Below are 24,736 nucleotides of genomic sequence, written 5' to 3' on the forward strand. Positions count from 1 at the left end.
TTGTTGTTTTCGTGCTTTCCAGTAGCGAGACAAGTTTGATGCATATCTCCATGCTGCTGTATCCTTCGCAAGGCTCTTCATCTCCGAATAACTACTGCAAAACAGACCAACTTTTACCTGCATACAGGACCCATCCCTTGGTCTTCCTGTACAGTCCCCCACCCCCGTCCTCTTCCCTCTCCCAAACTTTCCTCCTCCACTGAAATGATGGGTCATTCCTGCGTCAGAATATATTGTATCCACCCACCTATTATTTTAGCCAAGTTAGGTCATAAATTTGTTTTCCCTCCATTGGATTCAATACCTCCTCACGAATCACTCGATCTTCTCACCTAATTTTCAGAACTGTTGTGTACGAGCACATTTCAAAACCTCTGTTCTCTCCTTGTCTGGACTTCTTATCATCCACGTTCCACTAGTGTGCAAGGTTACTCTCCAGACAAGTTCCTTCAGAAAGGACTTCATGACATTCGAATTAATGTTAGGTTTTGACAACTATCTCTTTTTGAGAAATGATTTTCATCCTATAGAGAGTCTATATTTTATATGTGCTCAACATCGGCCATCACCAGTTATTTTGCTAGTCAACAGCAAACGTATCCACTGATACAGCTTTCTATCTACTGATACTGTTTCCTTCAGCATCACGTCATTTAATTCTACTACATTCCATTACCTTTGTTTTGATTTTAGTGATGTTTATCTCATAACTTCTTTTCAAGACACGATCCACTCCAGCCGGCCGTTGTTGCCCGAGCGGTTCTAGGCGCTTCAGCCTGGAACCGCACGACCGCTACGGTCGCAGGTTCGAATCCTGCCTCGGGCATGGATGTGTATGATGTCCTTAGGTTAGTTAGGTTTAAGTAGTTATAAGTTCTAGGGGACTGATGATCTGAGATGTTAAGTCCCATAGTGCTCAGAGCCATTTGAACCACGATCCACTCTATACCCACTGTAACCTTTGAGAGCATAACAATGTCGTTAGAAAATCTCAATGCTTTTATTCCGTTTATATGAAGTTTAATTCCTTTTGTAAATTTCTTCTAGGTTTTCTTTATTGCTCTTGCATGTATAGAACGTTCTTTCATAGTTCTTAAGCCAAGTATTAGCAGTGATTAAATTATGCTGTGTGCAAAATTCTGCCAGTGGAGTTCCTGTTCATATCATTCTTCCGGGCGATGTTTTCCTATTTCTTTCCTTCTCTTCCTCTTCCTATTACCGAATTACAGTCCCTCATCATAGATAAACGTCCACCTCCGGTAGCTATGCGACCAATTTCTTTTATCTGATCTTGCATACTTTCAATCTCATCATCATCGTCTCCAAATTTAGTGGTCATATACCGCTTGCACTACTGTGGTGGGTGTTAACTAGGTGTCTGCCTTGGCTACCACAAAGCGTTGACTATACTGTTCAGATACTTGCCCGCATTCCTATTTCCTTATTCATTATTAGCCCCACTCATGAACTACCCTATCTGATTTTGTGTTGATAATCCTGTACTATGATACACGAAGTCGTGTTCTTTCTGCCACTAAGCTTCGCTAATACGCAATGTACCTGCCTTCAACCTACCTCTAGCCTTCCTAACATTCCACGCTCCGACCCATAGATTGCCAATTTTATTTCTGCTGATGACATTTTCCTGAGTAGTCTATGCCAGGAGATCCAGATATGGACTATTTTAGCCCCGGAATATTTTAACCAAGAAGATACCATCATCATTTACCTATAAAGTAGAGCTGCATGCACTCGTGAAAAATAACTGTAGTCTCCCCTTGCTTTCATCCGTGCGTCGTAGCAGCACAGCAAGGCCGTTAGCGTTACAAGGCCAGGTGAGTCAGTCATCCAGGCTGTAGCCCTGCAACTACCGAAAAAGTTGCTGCCCCATCTCAGGAAGCATAGGCCAATCTGGCAGCTACACACATGTAGGTCTTCGTTGAGGTCAGCCTATCTTGGCAGGTTGCGTGGTTCATTTGTGGGCCACAAAAAAGGAAGATGCATTTAAAAGTGTTATTTTCAAGACAAAAACCCTTACATTTCTTTAATCCTACCATTTCAATAAATCGCTAATTCTAGGCGACAAACTTGTAGAATTTAATAATAAACACTAAATGTTCTAAAGCGATATTTTTGCGAGTAACTTGTCGCAAAACTTGCCGTGGTAGGGCCCGCTCCATAACGTATAGGCTATGGGTCCACTGCTGCTAAACAAGGGTTTAACGCTAGGACCCGCAAGGGTTGAGTGCGCGCTGCCCGGACCTTAATGCGATGACAGGAAAGCAAATAAAGTGTTATTATTGTTGTTAAGATTAAAAGCGAATATAAAATACTTAAAATATATACAAATATAAATGCAAAAATATGTATAAGATAAATAGTTAAGTCGAATGTTTCATAGAATCGATCAATGTTGCGTTTTAAGAATGAGTAAACAAAGCTTGTCCTTGCTGTCTTACGTAATTCTTGGTTTGCAGCACGTGGCTCGGTTGTCAGAGATGAGCAGAGGTAATTAAGGTTGGTGGGTAAGTTCGTAACGTTTTTGTTTTGCACTTTGATATTCCGTTTACTACGTGGCATAACAAAACCCGGCTGCTTATGTGTTCTCACGTGCTACTGTATATTAGCTAAGTGATTTTTTTTATTGTAGTTCACTATTGGTACTTGTGTTTACGTATCGTCATTTTGTCATTTGGAGATAGTGATTGGAAATACGACAGCTAGAAAATGGAGTGCCCGGTGGAGAAATCGGAAATCAAAATCACAAAAATCATCGGGTGGGCATATGTGAGTCTCTGCTTGGTCGTCATCAATTAACTCGTCAGTAACACCAAACATTCCTATACTGTATCGTTACTATTGAGAAAAAATGGTATCTTTGTTCTAACATAAGGACAAGTAAGGGACTTCTGAGTCCAAACAAAGCACCAACTGAATGCACCAAGACCTGAACGCACCCAAAAAAGATAACGTTATGCATCTGGTGGAACAGCGACTGTGTGGTTGTACTACGAATTGTTTCCCCAAAGTTTCCAAGACGTAATGATCACCACTAACATCTATTGTCAACAAGTGGGACGTATTGCAGACGCAACCCAAGAACAACGAAAAGGAGACTGCGTGATGAGTTTGTGACGCCTGTACGGAGTGACACTGGTACGGAGAGGGAATGTGTTGACATTTGCAAGGAGACCGGGGTACTGTATGCAGTGGCAGTGTGTTCCAGGAGTAGGACACACCGGATTGTCTCCCGCCGCTTGGGACGTGTCCTGGGCAAGGCCAAAGCCCGTTTCCAGCACAAAGTTCCCTGTCCCTGCGGCAGTCTCGCTTTCTTTGAATAAAAATCTACTCACAGTCTTCTTGAGAAGATGCAGTGGTAGGAATATACGACTGTTTCCTTGGAGCTTGTTGATTGTATTGAACAGGACTTCAGTGTATTCCCTAAATTTATATTTACACAGACGAAGTAATTGCTTTCCAGCGATTGGCTGCCAATTATTTCGTTTCAGTTTTCTTGTAAATTTTGTAACTCGTTTATCCCAGTTTAACTTTATAAAGGCCGGAGTAAAGTTGGTTCTGTTTGATGGTGACAGAAAACAAAAATTATCTTTGGCATCTTTCGGCATGCCGCAGCCCCTTACGTAGTCCGTATCTGAAACGTTTCTCAGACGTACTTGTAATTGGAATACAGCCAAATAGTTTAGAGATGTGAAATAGCCATTAAATGTTTTTGAAGAATGAAGTTTTAGACTGGAGTCTCCCTTTCAAATGGAGAGCAGTTGTTTTTCAGGGGATGAAAAGTAGCATGACGGTCGCGTTACGAGCTTCAAAGCTGTCTGTATGTTTGATACGCTTAGTGTTCTATAAATGTGCTTCAAAACTTTGAACACAACGAAAAAATTAAGTTTACAAGAACATTCGACATTCGAATAGCTTCCATGCAAAGATATGGACACTCGGATGGCGAACAGCGAGAATCCGATGTACAGTACGAAGGTATTTATCATATGGGAGCGGAGGAATAAGCGTGTCAATAATTTTCACAACGTTTTCACTATGAAAATATATGTCTGTTTTCAGAAGAAACACTCAGTGAATGAATCTGCAGTTAGATCAAGTTGCCATACTACTTTCTAGCTTGCAAAGAGTTGCACAGCTTCGTTGATTTTCGGGTTACGTTGGCAGTGTGGAAACTCAGCTATAGCTAAAACTTATGCACCTATGGCGTGACGTTTCCGTGATCAGTTTCATAGCAAAATTAGTCTCGCAGACGTTTTTTCAAGTCCGCAGCATCGCAGCTGTGATCATAGCAGCTGCGGAGTATAACAGAGGACATTACAAAAAGAGATTGATTCAGATATTATAATATCTTATAGTTTTACCTAATTTCATTGGAAAGCCTTGTGACATCAAGAAACTTTCCAGGGTTTCCAGAGGCAGAAGGTTTAAGTGCATTAGGAAAGAAAAGGAAATACTAAGTGCAGCAGACGACAACGAACATGTATTGTCGCAGTCACGCTTATGACGCTAATGGTTCAAATGGCTCTCACCACTGGGGGACTCAACATCTGAGGTCATCAGTCCCCTAGAACTTAGAACTACTTAAACCTAACCAACCTAAGGACATCACACACATCCATGCCCGAGGCTGAATTCGAACCTGCGACCGTAGCGGTCACGCGGTTCCAGACTGAAGCGCCTAGTACCTCTCGGCCACCGCTGCCGGCTGACGCTTATGCCACTATCTCATCCACATACAAATATGTTTACACGAGACCTCAACAAAGTCAAAGAACTGCATAATATGTGTAAAATGGAGCGCATAATTGAATCTAATACTGTACGGTGCTGCATGTGGAATTCAACAAGTCAGGTCCTTTTATGACACTGGGTTAACATTTTATATGTTCCTGAGTCACAGTATTAAAAGACGTGAACTTTTGGTACCTTGTTATACCTTAAATACGCTTTGCCCAACACGCTCGAATTCGACATACCAGCCCGTTACAGACGTTCGTTATAATCATGTCGAGGTACTCGCGGACCTGAGAAGAATGATATTCTTATCTTACAGAAGGGAAGAAGGAGGACAAGCTGTTGTCTTGAAAACAAATTAGAATTCATTTTCAATTAGTGCCGCAATGAAAGAGTGTAGAATGTACTAATCGTTATCTCAAACTATGGAGTGAGGAAATATAGAGTTTGACAAAAAGTGTTCTCTTGTGCAGAATGCAGCTGATAATGTATCTTGCTCTCAAAACAGTTTTGAAGAAACATTACCATCAGCGATATCTTTGGCAGAGGAGTAGGACATTTCACCACAATTTGAAAATAAAATTATTTGAAAAGCAAAAAAACATTTTGATGTATTGTGTTAGAGCGGACGGGTAGTGAATCAAAAAATGTTTTTCGGAACGACTGTTTTTAATGGCTGTTTAGGGCGTATTCTCGCACAGTTAAAAATCGGATTTGAGAATATGCATGATGTTAACCATTTACACAAAATTTGTATTTACCGAAGATTTCTGTATTCCATTTTCTAAATACTGCTTACAACAAAGAGATTCACAGTGCAGCAGTGATTCTTCGACGTGAATATGAGGAGGATTTATCCAATGAATATCCAGACCAGGAGATAGTTTTCAAAAACGCTGTAAGAAAAGGAATGGCTATATTAACCTATACAGCTGACTTAACAAAATTATTAGTAATCGAGAATTCAATCTTAGACGGTAGTCTGCCACACCTGTACATCGCATATTACCTTTTTTTATCTATTTATGTTTCGTCTGCCAAGCGCTCATTCGTATAACCAAAAGCATGTTGCCTGTTTTCAACTATTTCTGTTACTGTTTGTTCGGCTAAACGCTCAAACTTATAAAAAACTACCTTCGGAAATCTATGACTCACGACAGATTCAGTGAACAGACCATCCACTCTACTGCGAGTGAAAGAGCTAGATCCATAGATGTTAGTGAAATGATCAAGACCTCCGCATCACAGAAAGCACGCAAAATAGTCCAGTTTGGCTGGAAGGGTGACAACAGTGATATTTAATAAGTGCATCAAACAACAGATAAAGGTTTATATCTATTCTTATTGATTCTGAGTACCAGTCACAAGAAAGCATTTAATTTTTAACAACATATAGTGATATTAATGATTTTGATTAATAGTTAGTAAATAGTGAACGAATAATTCCTCTATTTATTTCACATGGGATTATACAACACACTGCATTAAACAGTTATTTCTGCCTGTTGTAATGAAAGGTAAGTCGGTTACTAAGGTTGTACATTTTATGTTACGAGGCTTGGATTGTTGTTTAGCAGGGTGACCACTATCACGTGCGTTACACCTCTGGTGTTAAACACAGTCCCGGAAAGGAGACCGTAACAGCATGGGAAGCGGCGTGCAGTCTCCGAGCGCAAGGCATGCCGAGGGTCCGCCCTCTGACCTCTGTCAAGGTCACGGCAGCCTCCCAGACAATGGACCATGGGCGTGGCCACCTGCCACCTCACAACCGCCACGTCGGAAATGCCGAGACGTCGAACGCCGACTGTAGGAAACGGTCGTCAGTGGAGTGGAGGCCTTCCGCACGCCACTTCCCAGTACACCGTCACGTTTCGCGAAGCCACACTGCAGCCTCACATCTTTCTCCTCAGTGCAACCATTCCTCGAACCAATCCTCAATAGAGGATGACTGGGGGTTTCCTTGGCACGAAGTCATTTTCCAGGGTGTGCTTCGCGCACACGGGTTTCCCCTGAGTGTATTGTCAGCGCTACGGACTGTACGACGGATGCGAACCAGGATATCTACGGGGGCCGATCCGATGGATGCCGACGTACCATTTCAAATCACTCGGTACCCATACTCCTAGAAATTGTAGGGAAGTAACTGCTTCCAGTGATTCCTGCGGAACAGTGAAATCATATAGTGATGTGTCTTTCTGCCCATCAATTCACAACACCTTATATTTGCCACACCCCACACTTATCTTCCACGCTCTGCAGATCTTCCTGCATTTTGTTACATTCATATAGAGTCGCGACTTCTGTTTGCCACGGCTTCATCCACGAAAAACCTTATGGAACTTTCGAAGTTTTATATAAGGATAATTATGTACAATGTGAATCACCTAAAAGTTGTAACGTAAACATCACAGAAATGGAAAGTGCTGTTGTTGCGAGGTTTTGATAGGTAATAGGAAATTACGGCCTCTTAAGTACCCACAAGACTCTACGGGAAGGACTTGGCGTAAGGGATTTCAAATGTTTCGTTTACTACTTTAATATATACACATAACTTATGAAGCAATCTTCGTAACAAATTACATAATCTTTGTAGCTTTATGGCAGATTAAAACTGTATGCCGGACTGAGACTCGAATTCGGGACCTTTGTCTTTCGCGGGCAAGTGCTCTACCAACGTTCGGGATACATCATCTTTGTCATAAAATTTAATACAAGGTTAGAAATATACTGAAACAGAGAAATTACCCCAAGTAACAAGATACCTTTAAAAAAATTATAAGCATTTATAATACAAATGATACTTTAAAAAAAATTTATAAGCATTTGTAATACAAGTGATTAGTAATTTTAATAGGAGCAGTAGCTTAGAATTAATGGATTACCCATATGCAGATGCCCCTGGATAAGATGAACACACAGTACTCAATAATGTACACGACAAATATCAAAACTTAGCAATAGACATGTTCCGTTCTTTAAAAAAGCCTTAAAAATAGAAACTCTGGGTTCGATTTAAATATACAATAAATTCCATTGCAATTCTACATCAGCAAAAAGTTAAATTCCACAATGTTAGAAAAAATAGCCACATATACTTTCAAAGAAATGTTAATTTACTGAAGATGAACTCAGACGTGATAGGACAGCAATAAAAATGATTGAGGACTCACTGTAACAGAGACATCAGAAAGCCCTGAAATGTAACTCTCATGGAGTGGCTAAAAAACAGGTATGTCCGAAGCAGGGTAACTTGGCCTGTTCACAGTGCAGATGAGTGGAACTGTGGCAGGCGCCCCGCCTCGACCTACGCAGAACGCCGCCGCTGTGTGGCAGCAGGAGAGCAGACATCGCGACCACCGGGGCAGCAAGCTAGCGCGGCCGACAGCCCTCAGGCTGGGTGACGTAACGGCGCTATGGCCGCTGATTACCTGTTCTACCTTATGTCGGAAAGCTCGGGTCTGTTTCTCACCAGCAGATCTAATAAGTTATTTTCAAGAGATGTTTCTCCGACTGACTGCACAAGATATTTTTCGGATAAATCACTTAGAACAATTTCACACGATTCTCTGTCTGTTACTCGTCCTAATCGCTTGAGCCTACCAATCTACACTGGTAAGTTGACACCTCCGCCTAAAACTGTAACATGACCAGGAAATCTACTTGAAATATTCTCCACGTTTCTGCTCATATTTTCCGATGAGGCAGGCGATGGGGGTGTAGATAAAAGCATCCGATGACCAAGCTTAATACACTTTTAACACTCATCTTCACATCAACTAAACGCACGATGCACTAATACAGCTTCACAGGTAGATGTTGCAGATTCCACTGGGTGTACGAGTGACTGATGTAATTAAACGGGTTTACGTTGCGAACGTAGCCGACTGTACGATAGGCTGATAAACAGTTTAATTTTATAGATATAACTGGGTGTATGAGGCACTGATACAGTTTAAGAGGCTGTTATGACCGATATACCCAATACAAGCATTCTGTTCTAACCGAGCTATTCATTTGTGTTTGGTTACAGTAGCTGCAACTTCACGTCCTGTAGAGACAAGCGGACGTACCTGAACTGCAAAATCGTTATACTTTGCAACTACACGATCACATAACAACAACAATAAGAAAACAACATCAACTGTTCTCATTGGACATTACTTTGGTCTCCCCCATCCCCACGTACGCATAAGTTCTTCCAAATTTCCGATATGAAACTAATACATCAACATCATAGCGCACATAGTTTACAAATCATAACATTGTCTGAGAATAGTTCAGCGACGCTAATCGAAATTTGCACCACTGTTTGACATACCGCGACAGTAATATTACACAGGAAATACTTTTCTGGTATTCTGAAAAGTATTATTTATCAGTAGCCGACTTTAGGTTCCTTGGACTACCGACAGTTGAAATCTGAAAATCACACTCACCGGTGAAGCGACATTCCATGCATACAGATATTACTGCCACAAATAAAAATGATACATATTTTGGTTAAGCAGAAATTCATTATATTTCACGAGTAACGAAAAACAAATTTTTATTTGCAGATCGTTACAATTAACGACAAATGAAAATTTTCCAAAACTGCAACTTAATTTAACATATAGGAAAAAATAATATTAGTCACTTAAAACTTAGTATTTCGGGTAGTGTCTTCTTTCATCTTTTCTTAACAATGAGCAAAATTCACAGTCTTCGTCGTATGGGCAGTTGTCTTTTATAACATGTTCTGTAAAATCTGGTTCTGTCTTTCCTAGCCTTGAGTTCTTCTCATGTTCCGATAACTTACATTATTACTACATAATACATATTTCTCCAAACAGCGATGCGTATAAAATTACATGAAAACACTCTAGAAAAGATTAAGTCATGTTGGCATATATGGCGTCCTTTAAAACACGAATTCCTTTTGCTGTTTGTTTTCCCTGTTTCAGTTATTCCCGCGTTAAATTACAATAGTAGTTACAACTTAGTATGCATCTGTTGTGAATGTAGTTATATCCACATAAAAATTGATTATTATTTCTTTTGTTTTTGTTTTTTTAATGTAATAGTTGACGTGGAACATAAAACTCTAATAGCCTCATAAACAATCTTTGTAGCATCATTTTGCGTATCTGGTGTATCTGCAAAGGTAATTGTGATAGTCTCACGTCGTTTTTATCTGCGATGGCGACATTCGCTTGACACTTGACTATGCCTTAGAGTCACAATCCTATGTGTGATCAGCAAACAAACATTTGCGGAACGTCATCAAATTGTTTCCCATTTAATATTTCTTTTAATTTAGTAAGTTTTGCACTCATACTGTAATACCGGCATGTGAAATTAAGTTTTGTAAGTTATCGATGTGTACGTCAGAAAGAGAGAGAGAAAGAGAGAGAGAGAGAGAGAGAGAGAGAGAGAGAGAGAGAGAGCAGGTTATGCCGCTGTTAAACAGTCTTTGGTCTTGTTGCGGCACAGTCTTTGCCTTTGCTCAAGCTATTGCATTCCTAGTTGAAGTGTAGTAGGTGCTGGACGTATTCACTGGGGCTATGTTGACTAGTAATGAGGAAGAAGGAAGATTTACTGTAAAGGACAGCCGGCCTTGGTGGCCGAGCGGTTCTAGGCGCTGCAGTAAGGAACCGCACTACTGCCACGGTCGGAGGTTCGAATCCTGCCTCGGCCATGGATGTGTGTGATGTGCTTAGGATAGTTACGTTTAAGTAGTTCTAAGTCGAGGGGACTGATGACCTCAGATGTTAAGTCCCATAGTGCTTAGAGCCATTTGAACCATTTACTGTAAAGGACAGGAAGGACGAATATGATGTATATATTGAAAGGCGAAAAGAATGTAAATTTCAACGATCATTTTTTTTTCCTTTAAAGAGAAGATGTTTAGGCTAAGACAGCAGCACTGTGCAGCTAGTTTGCCGGCATGATTATTGTCAGCTAGTTAGCTTGCTCAGAGGTAAGAGAAAGACCACCCTAGTGCCTGAGTCATGCGTTAACATATCGACTGATGAACCTGTTTGGTTATTATAGAAATTCTCTGTCGGCATTGTACCCTTTTCAAATCATTGTTCACTTTTTAAGCATGGTATTGTTCATACCAATGTTATGTGTAAAGGTCACGCTTAAGTTTTACACTGTCATTCTGAATATACGTCATTTTAAAATAGTTGTCTTGGAATATCATTTCATAAGAACGCTTACTCTCCCCATCCCACTGTTTAAAGAAATCTGCTACTTCGCATTACCGCATTGGATCTCGTGGTATGCAGTAGTTTGAATATTGTTGGGAAATTGTATGTAAAAATGGAAATCTAGTTTGGCCGCTGCCTGCTTGCTGTTCACTGGTGTGCTTTCGAGAAATCTGCAACGATGTTACCAAGACACGAGGTAAGCGGAAATTTTGATTAGGGCCAGATGAATGTTTTGCCTCAGCTGTGCATTATAAAGACAAATTGTATTCAGACCAGTTGAAGTTCAATTCAGTTTAGCTTCAGTTTAGTTAAAGGTTAGCATACTAGTTTAAGTTGGATGACAGTTTGTGGTTACATAGTTTTGGTGATATGTAAACCTGTAATGGAGAGGACGGTAAATTTGGGCTAAATTTCATTCAGAAGCAATACGTATGGAAAAAAACTGGTTGATACTGGAGGAAAGAGGCTCGAAATGCACCGCAGTATGTCAGTCTAAGACAAAATAAATTAGACGCGTGGTGGCAGTACAAAGGAAACGATGATGTGATTAGTCACTGTACCTACAAAAGGCTACTACGGCCTCTATTACTATTTTACTTTGATCACACATGTCACTGACTTTCACGAAGTTGTGTAATTATTGCAAACAGTGGTAAGGCTGATGTAGCGTAATGAATCTAAACTCATTTCGCAATGAGAAGAATACTTTACGAAAAGAGGACGGTAACCAGAGAGAAGTGAAGTATGCACATTTTCGTAGAATAAATTTCCACGTGCCCTTCACCGGCAGAGGCGGGGCAATGTGCACGCCCCTGCCCTTCTCCCACTCCAGCGGGTGACGTTCGCAGCAGTTCTCGTCTAGATCAACGGCAAAAGGGCCGCGCTCTTTTCTTGGGAAGACTACGCCACTGACGGAGTAATTCGGAATAATTGTAATTTCCAGTAACTAGATGCTGACATTGTGGAGGTACGTTTACACATATGTCACTGCAGAAGAGTGAGGGTATTGTCGTTGTTAAAATCGGTAATGGATAGGAATATAGAAAAAGGACAACGGTATTCAGACTTGCATGCCGTGCACATTTACATAATCACAGCCTTAACACGCTGTGGTGGCATAGTACACTCTGCTCAAGAAAAGTTTGGGACAGTATCGTAAAATGCAGTCTACGATCCTGCGGGTCTCACTGATCTAGGCATTTCATGCCGGTGTGTCTAAAGTATGGAGAAAGTACAGAGAGACGGGAAATGTAAACGACAGACTTCGCAATAGTCGTCCTCGTATGGCAACGGCAAAGCTGGATCGTTACTTCCAACTATCGATTCGCAGGTGCCCAACATCGACTGCCAGAAATATTGGTAATGACTTCTCCCAGGCAACATCGTTTCGTATCTCAGACTAAACAGTGGACAGAAGTTTACATGAAGGTGGTCTTCACTTCAGAAGACCAATGGGAAGTTTAGTACTGAACCAATGGAACCGACGCATTCGAAGGCTCTGGACTCGGTGGACCGCTCTAATTCCCATCTACGCAAATTTGATTAGTCTCCGATATCCTTAAGAGCTCCTACAAATGATTGTAAGGCCTTACAGAAATGAAGTCGGTGACAACTTCAACCTTGTCGATGACTCAAGACCTCACCGTACCGTGTCAGTGTCTTGGTATCTTAAAGGTGCAACATCAGCCGAATCCACTGGCCTAACTTTTCTGAACCATTCCTCTCTACCTCCTTCATGTGCTTGCAAAGCGGTTTCGTACTTATATAAATCATGTAATTCTGAATAAAAATGTAAATTACGTTAATTACCTGCTGACAATTACTGGTATTGATATGTATTAGATTTCTCGGTGTAGATTAATTATTCTGATCTTATGTGTCTTTATATTCTGATTTAAGTTATGGGAAAATTTCTCTACAAATTGTAACGTAACACCACACTATTTTGTTATAATCTGGATCAAGAAGAACAGTGTATTATCTTCGCCTTTTGGTTAACGTGAAGTCGTTATGAAGGAATGTATAATTGAGCAGACCAAAATCGACGCCATTGTACGTTGTAAGTACTTAATTGATATTACTTACATCAGTTTATTTACTTAACCTCTTCATCAAGATTTCAGATAGTCGTTGGAACTGATGGCGGTCTTGGAATGTCGTGAGTGAATCTGTAGCCGGTAATAAAATATTTCAGAAACTCGCAGACATGAATGTGATGGGACCCATAAAAAGTGGTCATTGCACAGCGTCCGAATCCACACGACAATCTTCAGGACCTCACAGACGCTGCCAGTGAGGAGTGGGATCTCAAAATCCAAGATAAAGTTGATGGTCTCATCGACAGCATGACTTACAGAGTGGAAGAAGTCATTCTGGTGCGGGGATAACATACTGCTAAAGACTGGTAATCATTGTCATGAGATAAAGATTTTCACTGGGAGCCCCTATGGAGCGAAATAGAGGGATGTTTCAGAGAACTCATTAACATTTAGACAATGGTTAACGTCTGTAAGCGGATGTTAGCTAGCAATGTGAAGTAACATCTCATAATGAAAGTAACAAGCACAACGAGCCTACTTTGTTCCTAATGATTTTATGTAACTAACCAAAATCATTTTTGTTTTCAGAAGGAGTTATATCTATTTTGTTAATAAGACTCTGTACAAACCTCAATGGTTGTATTATAAGACGTTACTGTAGTAAAGTCTATTTTGTATTTTATCACAGTACAAGCAATAATTTTGTGTATTTTCTCTCTATACACAAGAGTAATAATACAGGCAAAATTATTACATTTATTTTTTTATGGTCTTCAGTTCCGAAGACTGGTTTGATGCACAACTCCACAATGGGACACTAATTTCTTTTTTCCGAAGTTCGACTCCGCAACTCTTCATTATTTATTCCATGTGTCAATTTCACCTTCATCTTTCTTCTGTGGCATCACATTTAAGAACCTACAGTTCTCTTCTTGTGTAAATTGCTGGTTTTTCACTACTTTTTACTACGTTTTCTACTACTTTTCCTGTCTAATTTACTAATCAAATTCTATTATCTGTGTATCATCAAATTTTTTGAATCACCGGCACGTTAGAATCATGAGATTTAGTGACTCATCGGATATTATCAGCTGTTTTGAATTATCAATTTTTCTATCATCAACATCTATTTTGAATCATCAAATATTTTTAATTGCCAGCACTTTATAATCAAGAGATGAATCGGATATTTGGAATTATGAGCTGTTTTGAACTATCAGACTTTTTGCATCATCAGATGTTTTAAATCTTCAGCTATTTTGAATCATCAGATGTTCTGAACCATCGCATGCTTTGAGCATCTTATATTTCTGAGCAGAATAGCTCCAATACTCTACACTATTGGCTATAGTTTCAGTTAATTTGAAATGACTTTTTGATTTGAATCATTAACATTTTTAGTTATACACAAGTCTAAGCCGATATGGGGAACTGAAATCAGCGTTTAAGTGAACAGAAAATAAGTGATTGGAAGCGGCTGTGCTTTGTGCCGTGTGTAACTGATAGTGGAGCCGGACGAGTCGATCTTTCTGCGATATCCTGAAATAGCTTATGCTCGGCTGCAGATTCAGTCATGGTATTCCAAGACCACCATCAGTTCCAACGAGTATCTGAAATCTTGATAAAGGGGTTAATTAAATAACTGTATATAAGTAATTCCAGTTGAGTGTCATCATTGATCTTGTGATGGAACGTTTATTGCTCCTTTTCCATCTGAACTCCACAATCAGTAATTACAGCTGCGATTTTGGTCTGCTCAATTATGCATTCCTTCACGTTAACCGAAAAGAGAAGACAATACACAGTTCTTCTTGATTCAGATTGTAACAATAGAGTGTGGTGCTACGTGCCAGTTTCTAGAAAAATTTTCTCCTAATTCATATCGGAATATAAAGATCCAACAGATCGGAATAATTAATCAACATTGACAAATTCAATCCATTTCAGTACCACTAATCGCCAGCAGATAATTAACATAGTTTACACTTTTATTCAGAATTACCTGGTTTATATAAGTGCGACGCCGCTTTGGAAACACATGAGCCAGAGAGAGAGAGAGAGAGAGAGAGAGAGAGAGAGAGAGAGAGAGAGAGAGGGAGGGATGTTTTAGAAAACTCCGGAACATTAGACAGTTGTTTAAGTGTGGAAGTGGATATTAGCGAGTAGTGTGAAGTAACATCCCGGAATGAAATTAATACGCACAACGAGCAAGATCAGGAACAAATCAATGAGGATCAATCGGAAATGCAGCTTAAGAGAGCAGATAAGAGTGAAACCTTACGTATGGCGGAAAATTTAAAAATTTCTGGCAATCTTAACCACCTGCAGAATGCAAACTGCTCAGCTTTATGATTAAGAAGTTCAAGACGCATGGTGAATACATTAAAAATTGAATGAGCAACTCAACAATCAGAAAGAGCTCTTTAAGGAATTGATTGAGTACCAGGAGGAAAGAAACTAGGAACAAATAGGAGACGTGAATCAGAAACCATACGATCTATACGAGTAGCAGGATAAAACCTTGGATGAGGAGACAGATGATAAGACACAAGAATTAAATACGGAAATGGGCACATTATCGAAAGATGATAAGGAGACGACCGAAAATTACAAGAAGATATTAATGCTAACGTCAACCAGGACAGAACCAAGAAGCACACGTGAGAATGAAGTAATGAAGGCTCTGGTACAGGTTAAAGGAACTCAGGGACGCCATTATACGCAGGAAAAGGGAGACGTCAGACGCACTCATGAAAGGAAAGGGGAATAGCAAATTTTCGATAAATAGTAACGGGAGACAGAACAGAGCGATTCAAAGTGAGGAGGATCGGAGGAGGGAAGAGAAAGAGGTATGGGAGCTTACTGGCAGATTATGCCGCATCGGAGGGCTATCGTCACATCGATCTCCATCAGTGTTTACCACTGCTACTGCAGAAACTACATCATGCGGCGTGGACGATCACTTTACGTCGGTACAAAAGTACTAGTTATTTCCGGACGCTACGAACCGCTTACACCAGAAGCTATGGATTGAGGATTTCCACGAAACATTAACTTCGAATGTATATACTTGAAAGAGGAGGTAGCGACGAAAATGCAAGTAAGTGTGGACGACTCCAGGACGTTGTCGAATTTACGCGCGCATTGGTCGATGAGTAAGGGTCAAAAGAAACGCAATAACAAGTGAAGACAGGGATAATAATGACAGACAATGTTGTAGAATACAAGTGGCACGGCCCCGTACAGTTTTTGAAAGGTAGGGCAGAACTCTCTCTCGCCCGACGGAATTCTGACATAAGAGTCAGAACGAGATTACGATCGCTGCCGGAAACGTGCACGATACTCGTGAGTGGCAGTAACTACTGCACGAACTAGGTTGCAACAGAAGCGCCGAAGCGACGGGACACGTAAACTGCATTTAGATGAACTTTCCACAGGAAAATAGACAAATGAATAACCACAACAGGAGGGCGAGGCTTCCACCACGTCGCCATGGAAATGACTGATTTAGGATAAACGATAAGACACACCATCGGCCGGATGGCCGAGGAAACAACTGGCGATGTGACGACGGCCCAGACAGTGGAAAACGAGATGACATACACTCCTGGAAATTGAAATAAGAACACCGTGAATTCATTGTCCTGGGAAGGGGAAACTTTATTGACACATTCCTGGAGTCAGATACATCACATGATCACACTGACAGAACCACAGGCACATAGACACAGGCAACAGAGCATGCACAATGTCGGCACTAGTACAGTGTATACCCACCTTTCGCAGCAATGCAGGCTGCTATTCTCCCATGGAGACGATCGTAGAGATGCTGGATGTAGTCCTGTGGAACGGCTTGCCATGCCATTTCCACCTGGCGGCTCAGTTGGACCAGCGTTCGTGCTGGACGTGCAGACCGCGTGAGACGACGCTTCATCCAGTCCCAAACATGCTCAATGGGGGACAGATCCGGAGATCTTGCTGGCCAGGGTAGTTGACTTACACCTTCTAGAGCACATTGGGTGGCACAGGATACATGCGGACGTGCATTGTCCTGTTGGAACAGCAAGTTCCCTTGCCGGTCTAGGAATGGTAGAACGATGGGTTCGATAACGGTTTGGATGTGCCGTGCACTATTCAGTGTCCCCTCGACGATCACCAGAGGTGTACGGCCAGTGTAGGAGATCGCTCCCCACACCATGATGCCGGGTGTTGGCCCTGTGTGTCTTGGACGTATGCAGTCCTGATTATGGCGCTCACCTGCACGGCGCCAAACACGCATACGACCATCATTGGCACCAAGGCAGAAGCGACTCTCATCGCTGAAGACGACACGTCTCCATTCGTCCCTCCATTCACGCCTGTCGCGACACCACTGGAGGCGGGCTGCACGATGTTGGTGCGTGAGCGGAAGACGGCCTAACGGTTTGCGGGACCGTAGCTCAGCTTCATGGAGACGGTTGCGAATGGTCCTCGCCGATACCCCAGGAGCAACAGTGTCCCTAATTTGCTGGGAAGTGGCGGTGCGGTCCCCTACGGCACTGCGTAGGATCCTACGGTCTTGGCGTGCATCCGTGCGTCGCTGCGGTCCGGTCCCAGGTCGACGGGCACGTGCACCTTCCGCCGACCACTGGCGACAACATCGATGTACTGTGGAGACCTCACGCCCCACGTGTTGAGCAATTCGGCGGTACGTCCACCCGGCCTCCCGCATGCCCACTATACGCCCTCGCTCAAAGTCCGTCAACTGCACATACGGTTCACGTCCACGCTGTCGCGGCATGCTACCAGTGTTAAAGACTGCGATGGAGCTCCGTATGCCACGGCAAACTGGCTGACACTGACGGCGGCGGTACACAAATGCTGCGCAGCTAGCGCCATTCGACGGCCAACACCGCGGTTCCTGGTGTGTCCGCTGTGCTGTGCGTGTGATCATTGCTTGTACAGCCCTCTCGCAGTGTCCGGAGCAAGTATGGTGGGTCTGATATGCCGGTGTCAATGTGCTCTTTTTTCCATTTCCAGGACTGTATAAGAGGAAAGAGTAGAGAATGTTTAAGTACCTGTATCAGACCCAAGAAATAATCCCAGAAATGAGGAACAAAGAAACGTGACCAGAAGCTAACTAGCAGTGGACCCTCCGGCACAACAGTTAGCAACAGCCAATTTGCAGACAGCATTATTCGTGGAGGATTTCAAGAGAAACATTAGCAGAGGAGATTAAATAATTTAATAAAGAAGCAGAGAAGATCACCTTCCAGATTTTAAGCGTGACAAAGAGCAGGGGCTTGGGGGAAAGAGGTGCAAGTGACAGCTGACTCTGGCAGTTAGGTCTCGATGGCAGATAAAGATCTACACTGAAACGGGTATAGGCATGCGTATTCAAATACAGATATATGCAAATAGGCAGAACATGGTGCTACGATCGGTAACGTCTGTATAAGATAAGCGTCTGGCGTAGTTGTTAGATCGGTTACGGCTGCTATAATGGCAGATTACCAAAAGTTAAGAGAGTTTGAACGTGGTGTTACAGTCGGCGCACGAGAGATGCGACACAGCATCTCCGAGGTAGTGATGAAGTGGGGATTTTACCGTACGACAATTTCACGTGTGAAACGTGAATATCAATAATCCGGAAAAAGACCAAATATCCAACATCGCTGCGGCCGGAAAAAGATCTCCGAGAACGGGACCAACGACGACTAAAGAGAACCGTCCAACGCGACAGAAGTGCAACCCTTTCTCAAATTGCCGCAGATTTCAGTGTTGGGTCATCAACAAGTGTCAGAATGCGAATCATACAACGTAACATCACCGATATGGGCTTTCGGAGCCGAAGGCCACTCGTGTACCCTTCGTGACCACGACACAAATCTTTACGCATCACCTGAGCCCTTCGACACCATCATTGGACTGTTAATGACTGGGAACATGTTGCCTTGTCGGACGAGACTCGTTTCGGATTGTATTGAACGGATGGACGTGTACGGGTATGGAGGCAACTTCATGAATCCGTGTATTCTGCATGTCAGCAGGGACTGTTCAAGTGTGGAGGTCCTGTAATGGTGTGATGCGTGTGCTGTTGGAGTGATATGGGGGCGCGGATACGTCTAGATACGATTCCGATGTGTGCTACATACGTAAGCATCCTCTCTGAGCACCTGCATTCATTCATGTCTATTGTGTATTGGGCAATTCCAGCAGGACAATGGAACATCCCATACGACCGTAGCAGTTTTGCACCCTAAAACCATAACAAAAAAAAGTCCAAAGTTGGTACAGAGGTTCTCCAGGAACGCTTTTCTGAGGTTAAACACTTCCTCTGGCCACCAAACTCCCCAGACATGAGTATTACTGAGCATTTGTGGAATGCCTTGCAACGTGCTTTTGAGATTTCCACCGCCTCATACTCTTACGGATTTATGGACAGTCCTGCAAGATTCATGTTGTCAATTCCCTGTTGCACTACTTCAAACATTAGTCGAGTCCATGGCACTTCTGCGTGCTTCCGGGGGTCCTACACGATATTAGGCAGGTGTACCAGTTTCTTTTAGCTCTTCAATGTAAATTAAGTGTGTGACCATGGGAATCAGTGGCCATTATTTAAAATGCAGGCTTTGAAGATACCAGGTTCAGTGTACGTCAAATGCCAAGAAATTAGGGAACAGGGATTGCCGGATTTAGAACGTCATTACAATGTGTGTAGTTCAGACTTTTTATCAGCAAAACATGTGACAGTGTTGACCCAGGCTACATTTTGCAAAGCGTCATCTTATTGTACTGCATTTGAGAGAGAGGTCTGCGCTGGAAAGAGTGAATGATGAGAAGAAGTTAGCCGCAGCAATGACGCTAGGCTTGCAAATGTATTTGTAATAGTGTTCGGGAGAAGATTTGTGCTAGAATAAGTTCGGGTTACGTAGCTAGTCTAGCATTATGGCCATGAATTTTGTACTTCGATGTGTTTGGGTCTCTCTTTTGTTCTAAGAAGCCTTACATTTCGCTTTTGATTGGATATACTTCGTGTGTCGCGGAGGAAGGCAAAGTGATGGGTTTTCAAGAAACAACCCATACTCGAAAATGCATGGCCCGGGCACGGTTTGTTCCGATCTTTTATCGTGTGCGAATACGGAAGGCAGGCAACCCTTACCCATATGCTCACAACAAGTCGACGACCTGAGCGTAATAACATTCCTGCGCTTGTGCATCCCACTGTCTACCTTGCGTGGTCTGGCAGAGCAGTAACGTTCTTGACAGCAGTGCGAGATTTACCCGTAACAAAGTAAGGAAATGGCCGATATGGTGCTGCATATAGCAAAGCGGACTGCAGTTGGAGTCTTACTTCAAGATTTTATGTGGAAACTTTTCCAGACAAAGGTGCCCAGCATCGTTCCAAGTTTTTGACTATCGAGAGACGCTTCAGAGAAGCCTGAAAGTTGCACGTCGGTACTTCCTGCCTGAGGTGAGTCCATTGTAAAGCAATGTAGTGGCACCTTGTGCTCAGTACTTGCGAATAATATTCATAGTCCACTATTTCTCCGCTGGTAGGGGCTGAAACGTGATGCAATTCGTCCACGCTCGATTCGAACGCCATGTGCTGACCGTGTCCGAAGAGGACCCAGTCACTGACACTCGGCAGGTGGCACAGGCGATGTGCATGGGAAAGACTGCCCTGTATACGGATACCAATTCCATCCACAGCAACTGCACAAAATTCAGGCATTACGGGAGGATGAGTACCCTCGAAGACTACAGTGTCCTCAGTGTGGGGGAACGGATGCATCTCTGGGCGAACGAAAATCGGCTGACAATGATTCAAAATTACTAACACAGGCTGTGTACGAGTATTAACATCCGGGGTATTAACATCTGGGCCAGGATGACTGGTGACCTTACCATTGGGCTATACCTGCTACCAAACAGGCTAACAGGGAGGATGTACCGCACAATTATTAGTGATGTTTTGCCTACCCTGCTGGAACTAGTCCCACTAAACGTTGGGAAGGACAAGTGGCTGCAACACGACGCAGCTCCAGCACACTTTGATGTCGATGTGCAGAATCACATTAGCGTTACGTATCCCTATTGATGGGTTGATAGACGTGGAGCAGTTCCATGACTAGCACGGTCTCCAGGCCTGACACCTCTCGACTATTTTCTATGGGGTAGTTTGAAAATTATGGTGTACGGTGCACCTGTAACTTCAATGGAGGACCTTATTACTTGAGGCCACGGAGCGACTGAAATACTTTAGAGACAATCGCAAGAATTGGCCCAAGTGGATGAGGATCAGCACCTCCGATGTAGGCTTTGCAATGACGTATGATGTACGCGGTTCGAAGTCCTTTTGTAATGTAGGCACTGCGACGTGCTTCTCATGTTGGGTTTATTGATGAAATGTGGAATGCACACCCATCTCAGACTTCTGCACAGCCAAGAGCCCAGCTGTGCGTTTCTGGACGTGGATTGCTTCTTGGAAACCAATCAGTGTGCTTTCTCCCACAACATAGTAAGTGTGTCGGTCTTTTTCTTTTCTGGTATCCATGAATGTTATAGAAGTCTGTGGATCTTACCGAGTACGAAGAATTATATGCCATAAAGTTATGGAAATGGAAACTTTACGCAGTCGCAAGTCGATCGAAAACAATCACACTTCGCACATCAAAGAATTTAGGGAACGAAAAATTTTGAAAGAAAAAAAAACAGAAACACAATATCTAGTCTCCAGATGTATGGTAATAACATGAGGTAATCCTATGAAAAAATATAAAAGCTATGTCATGGGTTTTCGCATGGCAATCATATCACTTATTTGAAGATGGTATCTGTTCTTTCGGACATGTCAGACAGCATCTTCATATAGATAAGGCTTAACGGCCAATGATTCTCTTCAGTGCGGATGCACTCACATTGTCAAACTCTTACGGGAATCGGTAGATTGACTACCGCCAGACGAGTTTAGTGGGCAGGGGCACTACAAATGTAAAATGGAACTGCGTGTCTCACGCGCAGCGTGCCAGAGGTAAGTCCCTGCAGTCACGGTACCCTCTGTGCTCTCGATGGTTCAGTTGGACGGCCTGCCTTCGGCAGGGCAGCAGCGCGGACTGCGTTCGGCCGTCCACGCCGCTGCGCGCGGACAGTTTTGTTTAGTCACCGTCACCGCGCTTCTCAGTCGAACAGGTTATAATGGCCAACTACAGGTAGAACACTGTTAAGTTCACCTTTCCAAATGAGTACGCACGATCCAAAGCACTGGCCGTCGAACGCTTCCTACGCGAAAATGTGAAGAATCCCGTGACGACCTCATCGGCATACATCTGTCGATCATTAGCAGCGTCGTTTATGTTGACTTCCGACGCTTCCTGCAACAAGATTATTCAACGGACGCGACATGGACAAAACTCCGACAGTGGATGTCGACCATGCAGGAGTTCGCTTTCGAACGATCCGTGTATTCGAACTGCCTTTCGAGGTGAATGAAATCACTACGGCGCTAAGCCTATACGGAAAAGTCCAGACTCACATGGCCGAGACATGGACGCAGTTTACGACGTATCCGGGGCTTAATGGTGCGAGACAAGTCCAAATAGATCTCAAACGGCACGTCCCATCGCACGTTTCTATCGGCGGCTGCCGTGCGGTGGTCATTTACGACGGACAACCTCGGACGTGTTCCGGTTGTGGCCAAGAAGGCCACGTCCATAATGAATGCTTGCAACGCCGCATAACACAACTACGGCAGGACGATACGAACACCAACCGAACCACAACCGCCATTCCAGCCACCTATGAGGTGACACTGCACGTCCAGCCCTTATAAGACGCAGTTCGTGAGCGTCTGTCTGGACCGATACACCGGAGGAGTCCCAGCACCTTGCCACCGGCACTGCCGCCCGCGAATCTGACTTACAGCCGGACATACCCACGTTAGAAGATCACACCGAGAGTGTTATGGAGACAGAAGAGGGCATAACAGCACCCGTTGTTTTTGTACCTGTACGACGCGAACCACTTCCTTCCTCAGACACCGAAATACATAGCCGGAAGTAAAAGTCGCCCAAACGACGAAAAAAATTCCGTAACACATCAGAATAGACCACTGAGTTCCATCCGCAGGACGAAGAGATCGCTTAGTACACGACAACTCTTTTTCCTCTGCCACGGAGAAGAGTCATCAACAAGACGGTGAACCGTCCAACAGAGATCGTGAGCAAGCGCAGCGCCCAGAAGCCATGGAACATAACACGCCCGTCGTCTCCGACGCAAATGAGCCGACTCGGCCAGCACTGCCACCTCTCACCAATGTTGAAACTGATGGATATTTTTCATGGGCGGATGACACGGATTTACCACCTCCAACCGATGCGGAAATCAGGTACCTCCGTTAGACCAGCACTAAAATGGGGGAAGCTTCTACGACGACTCCTGTGGCTGCTATGGCCTGGACGGCAAAAGACTAAAATATTGTTGGTCGGCGTTCGGAAGAATCTGTAGAGAGGGAGAATATTCCGTGGAAATATAATTCGTTTTCGGAATGAAGATGGTGGGGAGCTGAGCCTAGCTAGGAGGCGAGCGGTGGAGCTCTTCCGTTGTCAGCGCCCGTGTGTGACGATCGCTTAGTGTCATCTTTGTTGGTGCAGATGCACTTGCTGCCTTTTCTCTCGGGTGAATTTATAGTTAGAACAGTTATGCACTGTACTGTTCCGAACGTAAACGATTCTGGACTTCACCTTCAGTTTGGAAGTCGTTCAGTAATTGAGAGCACTTCTTTTGCCTACACTCACGTTGAGACGTTATTTATCTGAGCTCCGACCTTGTGGCTGGTAATTCGCGTTTCTCGTCTGTAGAACACAGAGAGGAGAAGACAGTATTAGAGTATATTAGTCAGAGCACCGCCTTCTGCCGTCCTAGTCTTTGAAAGAGTTTTTGTTTTGTGGCTGGAGTTCTTCCATCGATGCAGACGTGTACGAGAACCAGCACGCCGATGCACCAGATGCAGTACATACCGTGATATCGCAAATTGCTTTGGCTTGTTAGGGCTATAAAGCTAAACGGCTGTGATAACCTTAGTTTATTTCCATTGAGGTTCTACACTACTGTAGATCATCTTTGAAAGTAGCGTCATCTAGTGTTTGGTATGGAGATGATGTTATTCATTTTGCATTATTGATATTAGATCGTGCAGTCATAATAAGGGGAAGAGTTGGGCAATTGATTAGTAGCTTTACGTAGGAAATGTAAACTTTGTAATATAAAGTTTTTTTTAATCAACAATAAATATATAAGCAGGAATAAAGTTTATCATTTAGTAGGATAAGTTGCCTTCATCACTCATTTATGTTTAGATTGTAATTTATAGCCGGCCGCGGTGGTCTCGCGGTTCTAGGCGCGCAGTCCGGAACCGTGCGACTGCATGGATGTGTGTGATGTCCTTAGGTTAGTTAGGTTTAAGTAGTTCTAAGTTCTAGGGGACTAATGACCACAGCAGTTGAGTCCCATAATGCTCAGAGCCATTTGAACCATTTTTTTTTGTAATTTATAGAATTAAGAGATAAGATCTACTTCAGAGGGTAGTCAGACAGGGCCAGATCTTCATTTTAGTTCTTATTATTTTCCATTGCACACATTTATTTTACACCCTCCTGGAGTAGCGTCTTGGATATGGCGATAATAATCATAAAGTGGATTGAAATCTCGGAAATTTTCAAAAAGTTTTCTTTCCCATTTAATGTTTGGTAATGTTTAGGTGTTATTGAT

The sequence above is a fragment of the Schistocerca gregaria genome, chromosome 8, assembly GCF_023897955.1.
Source record: "Schistocerca gregaria isolate iqSchGreg1 chromosome 8, iqSchGreg1.2, whole genome shotgun sequence".
Lineage (NCBI taxonomy): Eukaryota > Metazoa > Arthropoda > Insecta > Orthoptera > Acrididae > Schistocerca > Schistocerca gregaria.